Source organism: Diadema setosum, chromosome 15, assembly GCF_964275005.1.
Source record: "Diadema setosum chromosome 15, eeDiaSeto1, whole genome shotgun sequence".
NCBI classification, from domain to species: Eukaryota; Metazoa; Echinodermata; class Echinoidea; order Diadematoida; family Diadematidae; genus Diadema; species Diadema setosum.
In genome coordinates, this window is record NC_092699.1 from 29534813 (window position 1) to 29555226 (window position 20414).

The window sequence follows — 20414 nt, forward strand, 5'->3', positions numbered from 1 at the left end:
AGTGTCAAACAGAAAACACACGCTGCAAGACACAAGGCTACGGGGAGGGAGAAAAAAAAAGCATTAAAACATACATACTTGTAAAGGCAGTCTCAAAGACCCGAGGAAAAAAAAAATGAAACATGAATTCCTTCTTGAATTGATCGACATCAACAAAGAAAAGGAGTCCATCGTTTCCATATACGCAAAGTAAAAACAGGTCGGTGAACAAGCTCTGTATCACAATCAAAAAGGGAAAGTCATTGAGCATCAATTATCTTCCATGACAAATTTTTAGTCAAACGATATGAAAAAGGGCTTTTGGTTACAGGCTCAAAGGCTGACTCACGGCTTGATATCAGGCCAAATCCTGTCTTTTACAATTTCTTTCACAATTTCATTTCCTTTCACAAACATGTTTTCTGGACATTCATAAATCATATGGATGCATGTGACAGGTAAGAATGAAATTCACTTTCGATATAAATATGAATTCCTTAGTGTCACAATCAAAAGAAAAAAATAAAATCTTCTTTCTTGATCCATCCAAGTCCAATATCTTTCTGTGGAACACTGTTATCTTTATACACAAATATACACATTTGAAGCATGTTTCATATCAATATTTTTTTTTTGGCAGTAATATCATAAGTAAAGCAAGCTCTCCAAATGTTAAAAAAGTGTGTTGCTGAAGGTGTGCATTGTACACATGTACAACATGGCAACTACGTTTATGCATTTGGCTCAAAATTTAGCACTGAACATATGGATATTCCATAGATATCTAAAATTTATTCAGCAATAAAATGATATGACATGAAATGAAAAAAAATAACCCGCCAAAATCTTTTTTTCCTCCAAGATACATGTAACTTTATACTGGGGTATATAATAGATATACCAGAACACATGTTATTTCGCAGTGCCTCCACCCTTTTCATTACAATATCAAATTCAACATAATGCCTTCAACTATTGTTCCTGGAAGATTGATACAATGTTATAACACTACCATCAACACAAACTAGGCATTTACAACTCCAAGGAATATTGAATAGATAACTCTACTTTTGCTCTGGTCTGATAGGATATGCTGGTTATGGTAAGCATATTTTATAAATACATTAAAGTGTAATTCTAGTAGCTTCTCCCTTTAAGTTGAAAAATTACAAGAAGGGGAAAAAATGGAAGGAACAGGATGAGGAGTCAATTGTATCATGTACCAAGAACTACCCCCAGTTCTAACCAGGGATGAATAATTTATGATTATTGACAAGGACCTAGAAAATATGTCCTCAGTGGAAACACATCCACTGCGAAAATAATTCAAGCTTGAATATTTTTTTCCCCTCCCTTGGTGTCTCCTTTATGTCTACCGCTCTTTCCTACACTTTTTTTTTCTCCCCCCTGCTTCATCTTTTGCCTTGGAGGCTGAGCCTATCCTCATTTTCATTCATCCCTTTACCCCCCCCCCCCCTTACCTCCCCCCCCCCCCCATCTCCAACACTCTTCAAGCCATCATCTGGCGCTGCATGATGCACACAAATATCATCATGCATCTTTTCCACATCTCGGTTTATGTGGAGTCTGGCCTGATACTCAGATGGAGGCACTTGCACATGTGTGTGTGTGTGTGTGAGCAAGTGTATGTATACACTACTCAAATATAAGAAAGGAGATGGTGAACATCTATAGGTATATGTGTATGATATATACATGTATATAAAATTGAAAATATATCATTCATATGTTTTCTCATGTATACACATACTTACTTATAAAAATGTAGAATTTCTGTAGCTTTGGTTGGTATGAATACAAATATACAAGTTGTATACCTGAAATGGGGTATTGCTAATGAATTGCTGAAAGAGAAAACAGTGGGAGGGTCATGAAAAGCAGACAGTCTTTCAGTGACTGTTTGGAAGATGAAAATGGAGCTAATTTTCAAGGAGAATTCCAAAAATTCAAAATACAAATAGTCCACAGACTTGCTAAACTGCTAGCTTCAAAAGGAGTGGGGGGGGGGGGGAATCATAGCCAGTCAAAATGTGAAACCGACAAAGTGTCAACAAAAAACCAACAAGGGTTCCCCCGAAAATATTCCCAGTGCCAACAGAAGTCAATGTCAAGATGGAATGATAAATTGTTGCGGCCATTCGGTAAAAATCCAATTAGCTTGATCCACCACACAAGCTCCCCTATCGTCCTTTCTTTTTCTCTTTCTCTCTTTTTTTTTTCTGGTACAGACGGTGTTTTCTTTTGTCAGATCCACCTATTGAAATGGCATCAAAAAAGGGTGGAATCTGGGGGCAGAATGAGGACAGTTTTGGGCCATAAGTCATGCCGATTGAGACGAGCATCTATATCATGTCAGGCCTTCCTTTCAAAGCACTCTTTGGTGATTCCGTGTATGGTATGGAAGAAAAAACTGGGGGAGACCAGATATTGTGGTTTCTGCCCATTGTTGGTATAACAGTATTTATTTAGTAGAGGCTGGCTATCGCCAAAGCTACAACAGTTTTGGGGCTTCCGAAAATATATTTTTTTTATGAAAGAAGTATGGACATTCATACATATTACTCACAATTTTGTCATTTCTTCACTATAAATAAAAACAAAGATTGGACTAACCTTAAAAGTATGCACACATGATATTGACTATTTACTGGGTAAAATTCCTTCGCTTTTCAAAGGAGTTACCCTTTAATCGTTACAGATGAATGCATGGATTGGAAGATACAAGTGTTCAGGTAGCAGAATTCGGCAGTCACTGTATTGCACGATTCTGCATCTGGAAGAGCCTGGAAAAGTGCGAACGATTTTTTCCCCTCGCGCTTGCCAGCCTATCACTCTAGTGGGGAATGAACGAGTGTTCTGTGTTTAGCGATGCGTGACACACGGAGCAGGGAAAACAGCATGAATATGCGAGGGGGCCCCCCTCCAGATGCTCAAACGAGCTGCGGCACACGGAGAAATGCGTACAGGCGTGAGAAAGCAGCGTAAATCAAAGCCGAGCACAGTCTGATCCCCCAGGAGGAGTCTTACGCATACAAACGAGGGATGGGGAAGGGGGCGGGGAAGGGAGGGGGAGAGGAGAGAGGGGGAGAGGAGTAAGGGGGAAGGGGGAAGGGGAGGTGGGGTACAGTTGGTGAGAGACAACTCTTTCTCTCAAAATGTCAAAAATGATGCACTCCCATCCATGATTGTCTATATTATCAGATTCTTGCTGCCACATAATATATCATTACTTCCATGATTAGACTGAGGGAGGGGGAGGGTGCGTGGGAAGGGGGACAGGGGAGGGGTAATGGAGGGGAACACAGAGGCAATAGGTAACAACAGCACCACTTCACAGACACTCTGCTAGACATGTTACTGTTTTAATTGCTGTGGAGGGTGGGGGGGGGGGGGAGTTACAAAGTTGATGGTTGTGTTTTGGCACAAAATTTCATCATCCTAAATTTATTGGTCGTTCTGGTCTCAAAGTACTTTTGAATTTCATATCTCTTTCTAGCATTCAGTACTCAGTTCAATCAAGATCATCAAAACTTTTTCCACAACAGAAGCAGCATCTAGAATTGTTGATACCCCACATTAAGATAATGATTTACTTTACATGGACTGCAAAGTATGTACATTTCGATTCCTCACAGTGCTGGAATTATGCACTCGGGATGCGTTTATCAACTCACTTCCAACATAGAATTAAGGTTTATAAACAACTTAAGCAGCGTATTTATCTGACACGGGAGCCCATATTCGCACACTTCGTCTTAAGGTATACCTTGCGATGGCCGGATGAAAAAAAAAAAAGGAAATGCAAGCCCTTGCACATGTTAGCTTTTCCAACCTCGCTGTTACCTGCACACATTCAGGGTGGGCGAATGTCTCTGACCCAGTCCTGTTAGTATTACTACAAGAGGGGCTTGATTCAATACGGAGATGGTCCCCCCGAAATTCGAGCCGCGGTAATTTTCCCCCCATTCAGCTGGAGTGCTAGGGGAGGGCTTTCTAATTTCGCTTGTGTATTTTTGCGGCCCGAACTGTTCACACAAATTATATTGTGCCTGCGCGCCGAAAACTCCCCCTCTCTTCCCTTGTGTGAAGGGGGCGAGTATATGATGGGGCGCAATAGAAGGACCGGAGGGGGGGGGGGGGGGGGGGACTCGGAGGGAATGAGACTACGAAAAAGAAGAGGTAAGGGTGCATGGAAGAGGAAGAGAAGGCATACTGTGGTTAAGATGATATTTTCTCTCACTTTCTCCGTCTTTCTCTCTCTCTCTGCGTGTCTTCTCTTTGCCTTTGAAACTAAATGTCTAGATTGGAAAAGTAGGGCTGAAACGTGAGCTAAAACAACTAGACCCCCGTTCGCTTGATAAGCGCTCAGGCACAAAGGTGGAAAAACACACGACTGTATGGATGTATTGCTCCAGCATTTCCTCTAGTCTTTTCCATCCAGACACGATCTGGCAGATTACTTCCCAACAGCATAACGCTAAGGAAATCACTCGCTCGGCAGATACACAGGCGTCTGCATCAAATCAGTCATCGCGATGAAAAATCAGATAAATTGCATTTACACGAATGAATAACATCAACAACCCAACTTGATTTTCAGCATATAACTTGATGATGCTGGTATACAATTAGCGTTCCTGTAAAACTACTCAACCTTGAGGTATTAGATTTTCAAGTGGCGCCACAGAAATGATGACATGGCAGCTACCCATAATTCTTTAGTGCATGCTGTTATACGAGGTGGGATTTATTCCCAGATTCCAAGGTTATATGTGTTGTTTTTCTTTTTTGTTTTCATGTTTTTCCAGCATCATTAGCACATTGGAGAAACACATCAACTCGGAAGATCAAGCTCATAAAATGTGGCACTAAAAGTCAGTGGTGTAGGACTCTTCTACGATGATTGAAGTTTCTGATATCAAGCTCAAATGTGACGTCTCTAAAAGATGATCAACTGATATATATGCCACGCATATGTCTGTCACCTATCACTTCTAAACTTAGCCTTTTCATAAAGATTACCAATTCATTTGGTTTTTCACAGCCATATGATATCATGTCTACATCAAACAAACTCTATCCAATGCAAGAAAGTCACATCTACAGAGACTTGAGGTGAGTTACACAAGGGACAGGCTGAGTGGCTGAGACTAATGATTACATTTGCTTTCTCTTTGTAGTTTATTCTTTACTCTTCATTTTTATGGGGGGGGGGTGGGGGAGGGGAGGAGGGTGGACCCTAAATTCGCAGTTCAACAGCCTGAGAAGAAGAAAGACGGAAGAGGAGATGAAGAAGACGAAGAAGAAGAAGAAGAGGGAGAAGTCGCCCACGAGACATTCAAACCGGAGTCGACATAATGACATCTCAGTTTCAAGATGTGCCCAGAAGCGTTTTTTCGTAAGAACCTTGGTCTTAGAAACACATGAAAACATGGGATTTCGGGTCAGGAGAGCACCTAACTGCAACGACGACAACCGCACAAGACTCCATCACCTCCCACAACTCCCATCCTGCACGCATTCCTCTTCCAGAAGTGGGCATCATTTGGGGTGGGTAGAGTAATGTCGTTGCTAGGTATGTGGATTTTTTTCTTTTCCCTGTAATCATTGAGAGGCTGCATCGGGACTTTAAGAAATGTTCTTGTAAATATTGCACATTGCTTAGTTTCAGGCCAGTCCAATTTCTTGAATGAGGATAGTTTACCTGCTTTTCATGAGCCTCTTCTCCCCCCCCCCCCCAAAAAAAAAGAAGCCTAAATGAGAAGGGTAAAAAAAAATAGATGATAAAAGTGATCATGGTATAAACCTTTCTTCCCGTTGCTGACAAGATGGACAAGGAAAAAGTAAAAGGAGAGGAATGGGGGAATATGAAGGAGTTTGGAAGATGTGGAATGCCCAATTTATGTATGTATGTCATCAGCGGTAATGCAACGCCAGAGACTCTACAAATAAATATCAGTGCTCTGGCCATGTAAGGAGATGAGTTGGTAAATACAACCGACGAGAGATGAGAATGACATTTTTTTCTCTTTTTTTCTTCTTTTGGCCATTTCCTTTTTCCTTTCTTTTTTCCTTTCTTTCTTTTTTTTTTTAAACCTGAAGTTCAGGTCTTTGCCTACACTTGATAATGGGAAGGAAAAATTAGGACAGGTTGCCCCTATATGTCCAACTTGGTTAGGGTGTCGTCTTTTTTTTTTGGGGGGGGGGTTGTCTGACATAAATCTGTTTGTTTGTTTGTGTGCATTTTGCCCATTTTTGACGTATTTGCCTCTGCTATATGTCTGTTCTGTCCATCAGCGCGGGGTAAAGGGCCGATCAATCACCGGGGGTTAACGAGGATGCGTATCGTCAGAGCCGAAACGCAGCGGGGCGGGCAATGTGCGCCGAGCATGAATCTTACATGACTCACATTCAGCCGTCACGCCCCGAGGGTACACCTACTTCGGTTCTCCCCCGGACTTTTGACTACGTACCCCACAAAACATGGGGGAACAATAACATGCTACTAGATATCTTGGAGAAGGAAAGGAGGAGGTGTAGGGGGAGAAGAAATTGAAGAAGACGGAAAACTTAGAATCGAAAAACAGAAATACAGGCATCAACCACATCTCTGATCCAGATGGGTAACATTTCTGTTACATTGTGCAGAAAAAAAGAGAAAGAGAGAGAGAGGAAAAAAAAAGAACAATAGGTCTCCTTAGGTCTATCTTATTTTTCCACCATCTTTGCTGCATTTGAAATGGCCTTGCTTTACACGTTTGTGTCTGTCGCAGGGGAGTAAAGTGGGAATTTTGGCGCCCTCACAGTACCATCTCTCCCATGGAGTTAGTTTTTTTTCTGTGGGTTTGCACACTGTGGTCGCTTTGCGTGGTCTGTGAGACGAGATGTGCTTGGGCTTTTGACGTGGGAAGAGCTGCTACACGGGACAGACAGGGTCCTTTGGCTTGACACAACCAACACTTTCCGTAGACATCTGCATTTCCATAGATTTTCATCTTTATCACCTTCGCCGATGAACAAAACCAACGTTCTACCACTCACAACAAACAGCAGAGGCAGTCATCAGTACAATTCTCAAGCTACCGTCTACCTAAACCATCTTGGAAGAATGTACACCCCTAGCTCATTCTTGAAGAACAGAATGCAACCACTGGAATAAGTGTTGATGTTACTTTTTAATAGCGGTACTATACAGGTATACTACAATTCATCTCAAACTCACATGAAATTTGTTATTTCCCTTGTAGTAGAAGTCATTGGTATCATCAATATAGCTTTATTTATTGGCACATTATTACAAGGTGTACAGAGGTATAGAATGTATTACATGTTTGAGTACTTAGCCAAGATTGGCAGTGGTCATGTTTACAACTGCAGACTTCCTTTTCAATTTGATTTCCAGCCTCAAATAAGAGAGGAGTGAAGCGAAAGCGGCAGGCCTATCACGATCCAATTTTCTCCCGAGGAGATTCTAATCACGTGGCAACACATCAAAGTGGGTACAACTTCGTTGATTGAAGCGTTCCTCGTGAGTAACAATCGCGGTACACGGCGGGAAGCCCTGTAATATTCACTGGAATCTGCTCATCAGAAGCTAAAATAGCTAGAAGACCACTCAGCATCAGGGCTGATGAAGGTTCATCGGCCCAAGAGGATGTATAGCAAATGCGCTTTTCTGCCTCAGTATTCTCAATTTTCCCTCTGATCGAGACTAAGCCTGGAAAGTAGGTCATCAGTCATCATTCCCATAATGCAACATTCTACGACTTCACTCAACAATCTCCTTAAGGTTGTAGAAATAAGAGTTATCTCTCTCTCTCTATCTCCGTCTCTCTCTCTCTTTACTTTTATCACTCAGTGCTATATACTACTTTACTGGGTGAACATAATTTAGATGCATGGGTTTCTTCTGAGCAGATGTACTGTCAAGACAAAAATTGAAACCAGCGTGTAGCCTGTGTGCACGCCATGACTCATATCAAATGATAACATCCTCATATCTACCTACATGCACATGAAATAACATCTAGACATTTCTGGTCATTGAACATTTGGTTCATAATATGAGATGATTACCATCTTTTCAAAGAATACTGATATGAATTATGTATAAAGTAAATGTTCGCATTTATAGGCCATTTTATCCATGATCTATGTTACTTGTGACTGTGGTCATAGGTTTTTAATGACCGGTAGACAAATGTACCAACACACAAACACAGTAGTCTGTGCTAAGATTTGACAACAACTGATGATGGGTACATTGCATGACTGTCTCAGCAGGAGGAACGATTTCAATTTCAAATTGGATTTCAATCTGTTTAAATCAATCAAATACAATTATTTATGTTTTACACAAAAGGTAGTATCTTCCTTTAATTCAAAGATATACTGAGTTGATTGATGCCATAAATGTATTTTAGGGCAATCATGCAGAGTGAGACAGAGAAAGAGATGGGGAGAGAGAGAGAGTCATATATGCAAACTATCACAATGTATGAGTAAATGTATCAAAATATAAAGGGGCTCACATTTATGCTAGAATGAGGACGATGGAATATCGCTCTCAGTACAGGCAAAGACCCGACACACATCTATTTTTGAACTAAAACACCCATATACTCCTCAATTGTTCTCCCATTCACATCAGCAGAATCAATATTTCCGCCTCTCCCCAGAAATGATAATGGCCCCCAACCTATTTGTTGGGTACAGGAGAATGCATGATTTCCCACGGCAAACATAGCCTGCATGCGATATGATACACGCAAGAATTCTCGCCCCTCCCCCTTCCCCATGTTTTCTGTTTTTTCCCCTCCTGCATTTAGAACATGCCAATGGCATGGAAGCTAAATAAACATCACATTCAGGAGAGCTACATGCCAGTCATAAAAATTCCTGCAAATCTGGAGTCTATAGCTAACACAGAAAGATGTCCTGCACCGTAGCCATTTGATTTCCACTCGCTTGCAATGTCTCGAGGGCGCCAAAAAAAAAAATTGCTGTGCATATATATTCCTGCACCCAGTGTGTGTACGAACCATGAAAATATCAAATGCTCTTCGGTCGAACACCGTTTATGTGCCGTTCGTTCGGACATGCAGACAAGAAATTTGCTCTTTCACTTATGAATAAATTTATGGCCGAGGAGGTTTACGCACCGTTCATGTAACAGGGCTTTAATACCCATCAGTGAGTTTAATCATTTTATGAAGTCTTACTACATGTATGTCTTTGCTTAGAACTACACCTTGCACTATTATCATGAGACGTACAACAAGTCCCTGCTATTAAAGCATAAGAAGTCATGTGACAGACTGTGTAAGCTATATATAAACCCTAAATAGCAACTCCAAGTTTTGTGTTGGGTACAAGTGTATGCAAGATAAGATCTTTGCATTAACATTTTTCTTTGTTAGAATTCAGCACTCTATACCAGAAATACTCCACTCCACTTGCAGACGAAATGGTTTTTATGGGGCAACATTACAACCAGAGAGACAAAAGTTATAATTCTTATTTTTTGTAATGTTTCATGCCAACAGAGAGAGAAAAAAAAAGATTAAGAAAAAGAGACTGAGATAAGGATATATAAAGAGAGAGGGGGGGGGGAGAGAGGAGAAGGATAGGCAGAGGCTAGTACCATACAGATGACAAATTCAGCAAAGGATAACAGTCTTCTCTCGTGAAAAAAAAAGCCTCTTTTCTTTCTTTTTTGCATCTCGTGTATATTGAAACGATGAGAGGCCAGCTTCTGTCAGCGAGTAGCTGACAGGCATCAAATTTGGATATTCCTGACGGCATTATTATAATATCATCGCCGAGCGAGACTTCTTGCATCTTTTTCAACGAGGGAAGGGCAATATCGATGACTTGCCGTCCCCGATACAGCCCGTTATTCGCTTGATTTCCACGGCCCTTTCTCTCATTCGCCTGCTCGCTGTACATTCGAAGGTGACATTCAACTTTAGAGCGAGATGCATCAGCAAATCGGCATATTCTTTGCTTTCTTTCTATTTCTCTCTCTCTCTCGTTCCCCCTCTCTTTTCTCCTACTTTGATTCTATCTCCGTCATTTTTATTTTGGCCTCTTTTCTCTTTTCTCTGAAGTCATTGTCAGGAATGCCAAGTATACAAAGCAGTTAATATGGCAAGGTCTTCAAACCAAACTGCCAGACGCTCGTGTCAATTACGACATGTTCATTCAATATTCCTTGCTTTACTGCATCCATCTCTCCCCCTCTCTCTCTATCTCTTTTTCTCTCTCCCTCCCTACCCCCCCCCCCCTTCTATCTCTCTTTCCATAAGGTAGCAATGATGAAAGACTCTGCTTCTATTCATTGATTGCACGAAATGCAATGGTGCTTGCTTTGATATGTTCGTTGCTGGATACATGACCTTCCCTCTCCCAGGTGTAGTCTTCAAAAACAAACCCCTTATTCGACATCCGCTCTCCCCGAACACACACTCGTGCACCCCGACGCAACTGTATCGAAGAGTTTCGCGGGCGTAAACTTCTTTGCATTTTGGTTTGCGCACAAAATGAGGAAAACTCCCATCTAATGAAGTCTGCGTCCAGCGTAGAGCGTCGACAATTACTGCACGCATCACTCGGAGTCCGGTTAGCAGACTATCTAATCAGGTTAACCGCGAGGTAATCAATTGGATGTAAATAATGACATCAATGTAGGGGAGGACACTCGCCTCATTATTTGTGCCCCGAATATCATTTCTCACTTTTTGCTTTTTTTTTTTTTTTTTTTTTTTTGAGGCGAGAGAGATGACCATGAAGAACACTTGTTGCTGAATTCATCCTTTTTTTATGGAAAATTTCATCTCAATCTCGGTCTCTGTTGGGGGAGAGAGCTCTGCTCTTTGCTCCTGTGACATTCGGCGACTAAAAATCAAAACGTGTTCCAGTTTGGCAAAGGCTAAATGTTTCCGCGTCAAGATAAAACATAAAAGCAACACAAGAATTTTTTTTTTTCTCTCTCTTTTTTCTTTCGTAAAACATCCCTGGTTGCTGGTCCAAAGAAAACTAATTTTGACAATTGTACAGGTGGTGATGTCGCAAGAGAGTTGGAAAATGCATTCAGGAAAAAAAAAAGGATCCAAACATAAAAAGAAAAAAGAATATTGTTAAAGCAAAAATATATCAAATGGCCAATCAATAAATGGGGACCGGTAATTTTTATCAATCACAGACATTTATATTCTTTGTGTCTTTATGCTGATGTTATTTACCCATGAAGAATATTATGAAAAGTAGTTATAAAAGAGAATACTGCATGAAAGAAGAGTAGAAGAAAAATAATTAAAATGACTAGGTAAGCAAGATACACACTCAAAAAAAAAAAAATCTAATTTTGTGGGTTTTTTTCCAGATGACAAATTCACACATCATGCATGGAGTGTGGTTGATTAGCAACCAATTCAAGATGATTATTAGAAATACTATGGCACATAAAAAGCTAACGCAAACATGATCACGTGGGACCGCATATTGTTCATGTTTGTGTGTATCAACAGGAAAGCAGGGGACCATTCTTTATAAAGATTTGCTTAATTACATCTATTTGAAACCACAAATATAAGATTTCTGATCAAATTTCAGTCACGATTTCATTTATTCATTATTCATTTATTCATGTTTTCTTTAAAAAAATACAGAGTAGGCACATTCAGTTTGCCACCTGCTTTTACAATGGCGCCCTGTATATACACAAAATATAAAATAACGTTACATTTGTAGTAACATGATTCACACAATTACAGATGAATGACATTTAAACAAATGAAATAAACTTAACTACATTTCTATTACATATATACTGTATACTGAATACATCAAAGGTTACAGGGCCTTAGCAATTTGGAAAAGGTTCATCTTGGTATGTATTTTCAGATCATAAAAGAGGTTTACTTACAAATGATTAGCACAGGTTGCTTTTGCTTGTTTGTTTTCTTTCTTTTTTTTTCTGAAAGACTTCAGATGATGCTCGCAATTGCATTCCGGTTCTCAAGTGAAAAATTAATAATATTATTCAATTTAAAAATATCTAAGCGTATATAGGAGATCCATGAGATACTGCAAAGAGAAATTATCCACTTGCAATAGCTGCTACAACTTATCCTGTACTTGCTCTATTTTTGACTATCCGTATGTGTCATTATACACTTTTCAGGAAGTAAAAGCAGACATTTTGTCATCCAGAATGCCAGAAGCATGACATTTTGAACCACTTTTCAATGCCTGTCTATTACACAGGGAAATTGACAAGGATTTTTTTTTTTAAAATCAGCCATTCTTACTTTTGGTGACACGCACACACATACTGTACCCATACACAACAAGCTCCATCTCTCAAGAGTTGTGGTGGTGGGGGGGGAGGTGGGGGACAGCGAACCACGTTGTTCACAGAGGACACACCAGGCCCTCGAAATTAACAACTCGAGAACAGAGCCGGGGAATGCAGCCACTTGAAACGTACCTCAGGAGTGACATGTTCAAGATTCCAGCTAGCTTCAGAGCTTGTAGCAATCAATTTCTATTGAAACTCTCCCAGATTTCTCCCACGTACCCTTTAAAGGGATGGTACAGTATTGGCGGAGATGAGAATTGGACTTTTATCTTTTTGCAAGATACCAAGAAAACACATATGATATAGTACAGAACATACCATTTTAACAGGAATTCAAAGTTTATTTGATGAAAATCGGGTTTTGAGTGACTGAAACATCCAAAAACAAAGTAAAACAAAGCGATCGTAATAAAGTGTGGGTCCCACACTTTATTAGAATCACTCTTTTTTGGATATCTCAGCTATTTCAAAACCAATTTCCATCAAATAAATGTTGAATTCCTCATAAAATTACATGCTTTTTCATATTTCATAGGAGGTTTCTCATTATATCACCAAAAAATGTTAGAAACCTGAAATTAGGTCTCAACCAAAACTGTACAATCCCTTTAAGGTCCTTATCATCCTTCTTGTTCTCCTCCCCCCCCCCCAAAAAAAAACAAAAACAAAAACAAATCTCTTCAAAAGCAAACAAAAAACAAAAAACTAGTGCCTGACCTGACCAATAATGTCCTATCTACAAGCAACCCAATGCATGAATCCAAATTTATCAAAGTACCATAGCATGAAAAGTCATGTTATAGATGCATTTATCAGATTGTATGAACTAAAAATGTTATTCAATACATGTACATATTGTTTTGTGTAATAGGCCAATGTTATTCAATTCAAATTCAATTCGATTACTTTATAACTGCATTCTTAGGGCATATTTTTCCGGAAGCATTAATTTATAAGAAACAGGATACCCAAATGCCACGAAAGACAAAAAATTATCTGTCCCTCAACTATGTAACATATTTCCATGGCGATCATCTTCATTATTTTCATAAAATGCACATTTATGAACGAGTGTTAAGTTCTTGCTTTAAGAGTATGAAATCTATTGGTGTGTATTGAATTGTATTTCCTTGTTTTTGTTTCTGTTTTCTGACTGACATGATCGGACACACGACTCTGTGGTCTTTTTTAGATGTATTCACCAGCGACAAACGGCACCTTTAACCCTCGTCAGTCGAGGGATCGGGGGAGCGAGTGGACTCTGCTAAGTGACTATCCATCACGGGTAACCTCCCGTCTCCCAAGCCCGGAGTTTCCCCTCTGATTGATTCCCGGGTTATCTGTGCTCCTCGATAAGACCCCCCGCCCTCTCTCCCCGCTCTTCATTACCGACCGGGACAAACCATTGAAGAGCTATCACGGCCCAAGAGAAGATAAATCACATCCGCGTAAAGGAAAGGAGTCAGGGGAAGAAGGGCCGACACTAAAGAGCGAGGGAACGGGAGAGGTGAAGATGGAATGGGAGGAAGAGCGCATCTTTACCCCAATCTGAAGAAGACAGTTTGGATGCAAGGGTAGTTTGGTACTGGAAGGTTAAAGACAGCATAATTTCAAACTTAAGTGGGAGATGGGGAGAGGGTAGAGACTTAACATACATTGTCATACGTGTTTCCTTAACAGACCTAACTTTTGATACTGTCTTCACTAAACAGTTGATGCTTTCTCATATAGTTGCTTGTTACAAATTATGTACAGAAGGAGCCCAATTCCTAGCACATATTCAATGAAAGCACGAACTCTTTCATGAAACTGGATACAACCACAGTCCATCCTATGCCCAGACAGTCACGATTTCACTGCCGTGCCCTCTTCTGCATTGACCCTGTTCAATGGCAGTTTTATTCAACAGTCTGCATGATGGAAATTTCATGCTCTCCATTTGGAAGAATGAAAATATTTTCCGAGATTACACGAGACCGCAAGAATACGATCTTTGGTGCTTTGATTACGATGACATCTGTTAATTTGATCATAGCTTTAGCAGGGAATCATCACTGCTCTGTCTAGAAACTAGTACAAGGCACATCTTTCAAAGTTTTTGAAGAAAGTGCATGGTAGGGTACAGCAGGTGCATGATAGGTTATGATGAAATATAGCATATTTGTGGCCTTGAATGATGGGAAAACTCTAAGTGCTGAGAAGCATATTGGAATGGGTGTTGATGAATGATAGTAACGGGGGTGCAAAAGGGTTTCTTTTTCCTCCTCCTACTCCTCCTCATAACTCATTCTTCTCATCCTACCTCCTCTTCAAGTTTAAATAATCCCACAGCGAGAGAAGATTACTCATTGTTCTGGGGCACATAGAAAAGGACCTTGGATTACCCCTCCGGTTAAGCCATGTTCTGCATTCTGTACGTGACTCTGTGCATTGGAATCAAATTCATCCCCTCCGCCCTCACAACCCGAAGCCTATGGTGGCCTTGAAGTCACAACAAAGGCGCAAAATAATGGAGCGGACGAGGAAGAGTGGGATAACAACTGGGCCGGATCGAGAGCCAAAGTTGGCCCCAGCTCTCATGTGCTAAAACTGGTGAACATTGATCACACGGGGGCTAGAGACCAGGCCTCTGCAAAAGTATTGTCCCTTTCACCGAAATGTCCTTCCCCCGTGTTCTCGGGTCACGCCTCGCGCGGAAGACGCGGCCCACGTCTACTGCAACGGACCATCTGTAGCGTAGACACTGCTTCAAAAACGAGGGCCCCCCCCTCCAGTTCCTCATCTTGTTTGTTTCGCTTGTTTGTGAGGTTGGGGCTGTGAGGCACAGACGAGACATCAATATCTCGTCATGTTTTTCTTTGCTCACCGCCCGATAATCAATACGCAAACTCCATTGGGCGTATTGTCCAGCCTCGCTGCGAGGAATGCGGGCCTGTCTTTGACGAACATGGCACGCTTTTGTTCCCGCTCTTTGTTCGGGAAGTCGGGACAATGCGAGTAACATCTAAGTTTGATGAGCAATGCCCGGGCTGCAGTCTCTGCCAGTTTGTCGTAAACAACTTTTTCTTTCAGCTCCACACTCCGCCTCATCCTCCCCCATCATCCCTATTGGCTACTAGCTCACAACTGAACCAATGCGGGGCATTTAACAGTGATCTTGCGTAATCTTGCAATGACCTTAAAATACAGAACATCTCACAATCACAAACCAAGCTGCCACAAACTTCGAACTACGCCTCGAAGGTTCGGCATTCCAATCCCATCACGCCTCAAAATCAAGCCGATAATGTCATTAGTCACCGGTGATACATATTTCATCGGGATGATCTTTGCAACTTTACACGATCGGACATGATTATTGGTCAGACTCGGCACATAATCCGACATCTCGGTAACAATGTGATGTCCTTGGCTGATGAATGCTGCTTTTAAAGAATCAATGTAGTGACACATGTTTTTTCGCCATATCAAGCTCCGATGCCATAGAGTTTCTATTCACGACGATTGCAAAAGAGCAATAAATACTCCACGCAGCAAGCTTGGTGATTAAGATGTTGATTTTCTCCCTGCTTAAAAAAAAAGAGCACAAACATGTCTGCCTAGACAATACAATTAGAGTATCTGTAAGAAATCCAATTACAATGATGTAGACTAATTTGGGATGTCCAAAAAAGAGAACAGTTATGACACAAAAGGTATTAATTTCCATGCATATGAAATTTCTACAATCATTTCCAAATTATCGAATACAGAACGCTAGTTAAACATGCACTGTAAATAAATTATTGAAAATTTACTGACTTCAAAATTAATGTGACGGACTATTAAAACTGAAGATGTTCACATAATACTTTCAGCTGCTTTAAGGTTAATTGTTCAAAATCACAAAGGCTATTGAGCAAACAAAGTTAAAAAAATTTAATCACATAATTTCACAAAAATAGTTGTTGCTTTTTTTTACCACAAGCACAAATCATAACATACACCATTAATAGTACCTTGTGCAGATTAATACTGAACTTTGGACATTGTACCATTTGAGTTGATCTTTTGCTGCTTAAAGGTAAAATGGAACAACCTCAGGATACACTGGAATCATCTGTCAAATGTTGAAGTATCTATATCTAGGGCAGAATTTTTGATGGCATCCTTCAAAATACTCAATTTCTATGATTAATCTCTTGGGGTCTATGTTTTCCATTTGTTTGCTTTTTTTTTCAATTACCACAATTGCCCCTCAACCTAAATTTTCTAATGCAAACAAACTACACGTACCAAGTAAATCAAATACTCAGACACAGAGTCTACATATACATTTTTAACATATATACGAATGTGTACACAGACCTGTACAACAGATCTAGAAAAAACAAGTTATTGTACGAGGGGAAAGGCTGGCATAAACAGGCAAGAAAAACTAAGTATTGTGAAATCCTCGCCAATGACCTTCTTCAAAGAGACTGAGCACTGTTAGGCAAACAGGGGCAGCCAAATCATATTTATCATGCAATTGAATCAAGTGTGTGCATAGCAGGTAGGGTTCAAGGGGGGAACTCACTGTGGATAGAGAAAGGAGAGAAGAGGGGGGGGGGGTGTGTGAGAGAAATATTACGATATAGAAGCAGTCATATATAGAGAGAGATTCATATCTTTTAGCGAAATCATATGATGGCAAAGTAGGACATCTATTTCTTGAAGGATTCTGAAAGAGAGATCAACGAAAGAAAAGATGTAGACATTCAGGCATGGGATAAGGGGATCATACAGACATATGCAGAACAGGGTGATTTATTTTTTTTTTTTTTTTTTTTGCTATATCGAGAGTTACAGTTTGTATATCCCTTTTGCAACCCTGAAAATGACATTGCTTTCATAAGCTGGTATATTGTACAGGTAGGTAATTAAGACTTTTCCTTAGAATACTAAAACTACAAACATCATTATGATGGAGGTGGAAACAATACTTTCAATTTCTAGAAAATTTATTCAGACCCTAACCGCCCCCCCCCCAAAAAAAAAAGGGAAAAAAAATCTGACCCGATTATGATCTAATGATGCAAAATAGAGCATCATTCTCTGTCATACATACATACATTATATGAAGGGTCTGTTTGCAAAAACCGATAAGTCCATTTTTGAAGATTTTGAAGTACGATCTCTGTCATAAAGTACAAAATAATACCTTTTAAATGATATATTGGTCACTACATATAAAGGTATATTTTTGAAGTTACGGTCAAAAGAAGCAAAAATTTTCTTATTATTCTCTTTATTTTTCTTGACCTTTTATCGCAAATATCTCCATTTGGCAAATATGGACTTATTGGTTTTTGCAAACAAACTCTTCATATACTTACATATGCATACATGTATACAAACATATAGGCCTACAGGCCTCACAACTCTCAAGAGTAGAAGTATTATCTTAGCCTTGCTAACTTTTGTGAATGAATTGGGGGCAAAAGGCCATCACAATACTCCAGAAGGCTATTTCTGTTCCATTTTGTTCTTTTTCTCATTTCTTTCCTTTCTTTCACTTGCCCCAAAATACATGTATATGGTGTGAAGAGAAATGGACCTTCAAAAAGCACGGATTGTCTGCCAGCAGTCACGTGTGTAATGAGTACACAGTGTGACGTGTCACGCTGCAGTGAGCACTTGAATTTGGTTGGAATTTTTAGGCTAGTTTTGTGGTTTTTTAACATATTCCTGTCCCTCCATCACTCAAGAAGACTACTGCGACTCCGACGTCCACCTGTCCCGGTACCACAAGATGATCACAGGCCACAAAACTTCTTCTAAAGAATAAATATGAATAGCCTCCATCTTCGCTGTGTTGCATCTTTTTCAATCCTGAATGACATATGAAAACAATGAAATTAAGACAACACGTCTCTCACAATGAACCTCTGGTTGATGATATGATTGTGCCTACCACAAGACTCGTGTGCATTCATTCTTCGGAGGGACAGCCTGCTAGAAAAACAATTATTGTTTAGCCGAACTTGGAATGACACAATCCTAGCCCAGGAAGACAAAAAGGACGTAGAGACGCGCGGTCCCCGCCCCCACAATAAACTGAGCATCACTTCGCGCCTGTTGAAGGCACACACACCCCTACCCACGAACCAGTTGTGTTTACATTTGATGCCTCCTGAACAAAAAGAGAAAGGAGGCAGTGCCGCATCAAAAAGAGATATGATAGTCGTTGAACTTCCTCGTGTCATCATGGTGGCATATATTTATATATTCCCAGCATCCTGCATCCTCCCATCAGGCCAGACATCGCAGACGTCTGTTGCGTGTCTGTTTTTGTTGCCCCTTTTCCTCCCGAGGTCAAGAAAGAGAGAACACCAGTGGTGAGTTGCAGAAGAGAAAACATCATCACCCCTTTTGTTTAGCAAACACTCCCACTGGGAGACCTGTGAGGATAACACTTAATTGAGGACAATATAATATAATTTTTCTTTTCTTTCTTTTATCAGCATTTGGCCTGTTTCTGATAGATGGCAACTATACATGTTGGCCGGCTCAATTCTATTATCTCATCACTTTTTTTTTCTCTCTTTTTCTGAAGTAATTGTTGCCCCCCCCCCCCAAAAAAAAAAAAAAAAAAAAAAATCCAATCTATCGTGTATATCTCTGCTATTATTCCACCGCATCCACTAACAGCTGTATTACTATTTCTTTACAAGTACAGCACTATCATTCTAGTCCCACACATCCATATTCGTGCTGGCACCTTAAGAGTTTCTGCAATCTTCAGAAGAATTCAGTTAACCTCTTTCCAACAATTCCTAAAGCTTCTCAAGAAGCTATGACACATGATTTCAACATGAATTTAACAGGAGAAAGATGCGAAGAACACAGATTATACAATGCACATTGTATGTTTCAATCTTTGCACTGTATGTGCAGTCAGTCACATCTCAATCTTTTTTATTTTCATTTGTAGCAAAACCGCATAAAGTGGTTTGTGGTCCATGTGTAGCATGGTCATCACATCCATTACCATTGATTTATGAGTTATGGGGTTTGTTTTGAGACAACTTCGCCCATGTGCCTTGCTCGCTGCAGCCAGTAGCAGCTAGCGTTGGTGCATGTGTGCTGCCACTGCGTAGCTTTGTCGGGATCTAACAAGCGTGAATCGACACGAGCAAATTAGACAGTCGACTGTAGGTAAATAGACGGGGGATGACATTAATTCTACGTCACCTAACATAGAAACGGACAGCGAGAGACAGAGAGAGAGAGAGAGAGAGAGTCGAGGACTATATAGACGTGAGATGAGGGGTGTTTAGCCTCGCTGCCGAATAGAGAGAGACTGGAGAAGTGAAGGTCGGTGGTATTGGCGTTGAATGAACTTTTGATTTTTCTGCACGACACAAATGAACTGTAATTGCGCCGGCCAGGTACTATTAAAGAGCTGGTTGCAATTTCAATTTCACGAAATGAGGGCAAATGTACGTCATTAATCTGGCGAAACCTTTGTGGAGACATTAAAGGCTAACTGTCTCTAACGAGAATACATCTACATGAACAATTAGTCCCTCTGCTAAATCCTCCAACTTGAGATAGCTGGCAGTGAGTTTTGCTATGCTTGGACATAAAGTGTGTGATATATCCCTGAGTTTAAAGATATAACATAGTTCTGAGAAGGGCTCAGAATTCATCTTCCACCTTTTGGAATCCCCTAACAATACATCAAAAAATGTCTACCGATAAACTCCACTGGCCGATGCGATTTGTCAGGATATTGAGTTGTTTTATTTAGGCGTATTTTGAGATCAAAGGTGTAAAATAATTTTGATCGTAATACACAACTTTTTTTCCCAAAGTGCCTTCCCCACTCAGTAGTAGGTAGGTAGAACGATAAATGTGATTATCAATCACGCCCTAGCAATCATATTTTCCAATGGGATGCATGCAATCTATTCTTGCGCTGAAGACCTGTGAATACTGCTGTGGCCCGATTTGTCAATTCGAAAATTTAACATTTTAAAAAAAAAATCATGTAGCAACCATGATTAGTATGCTCGGAGATTGTAACACT

At 40.3% G+C, this 20414-nt stretch overlaps 1 protein-coding gene across 1 annotated transcript in view; it reads right to left on the reverse strand.

The window, feature by feature from the left end:
- Positions 1–20414, reverse strand: part of LOC140238656 (ephrin type-B receptor 2-like) — a 247613-nt gene that overhangs the window by 168485 nt on the left and 58714 nt on the right. The gene's annotated exons all lie outside the window — the stretch shown is intronic.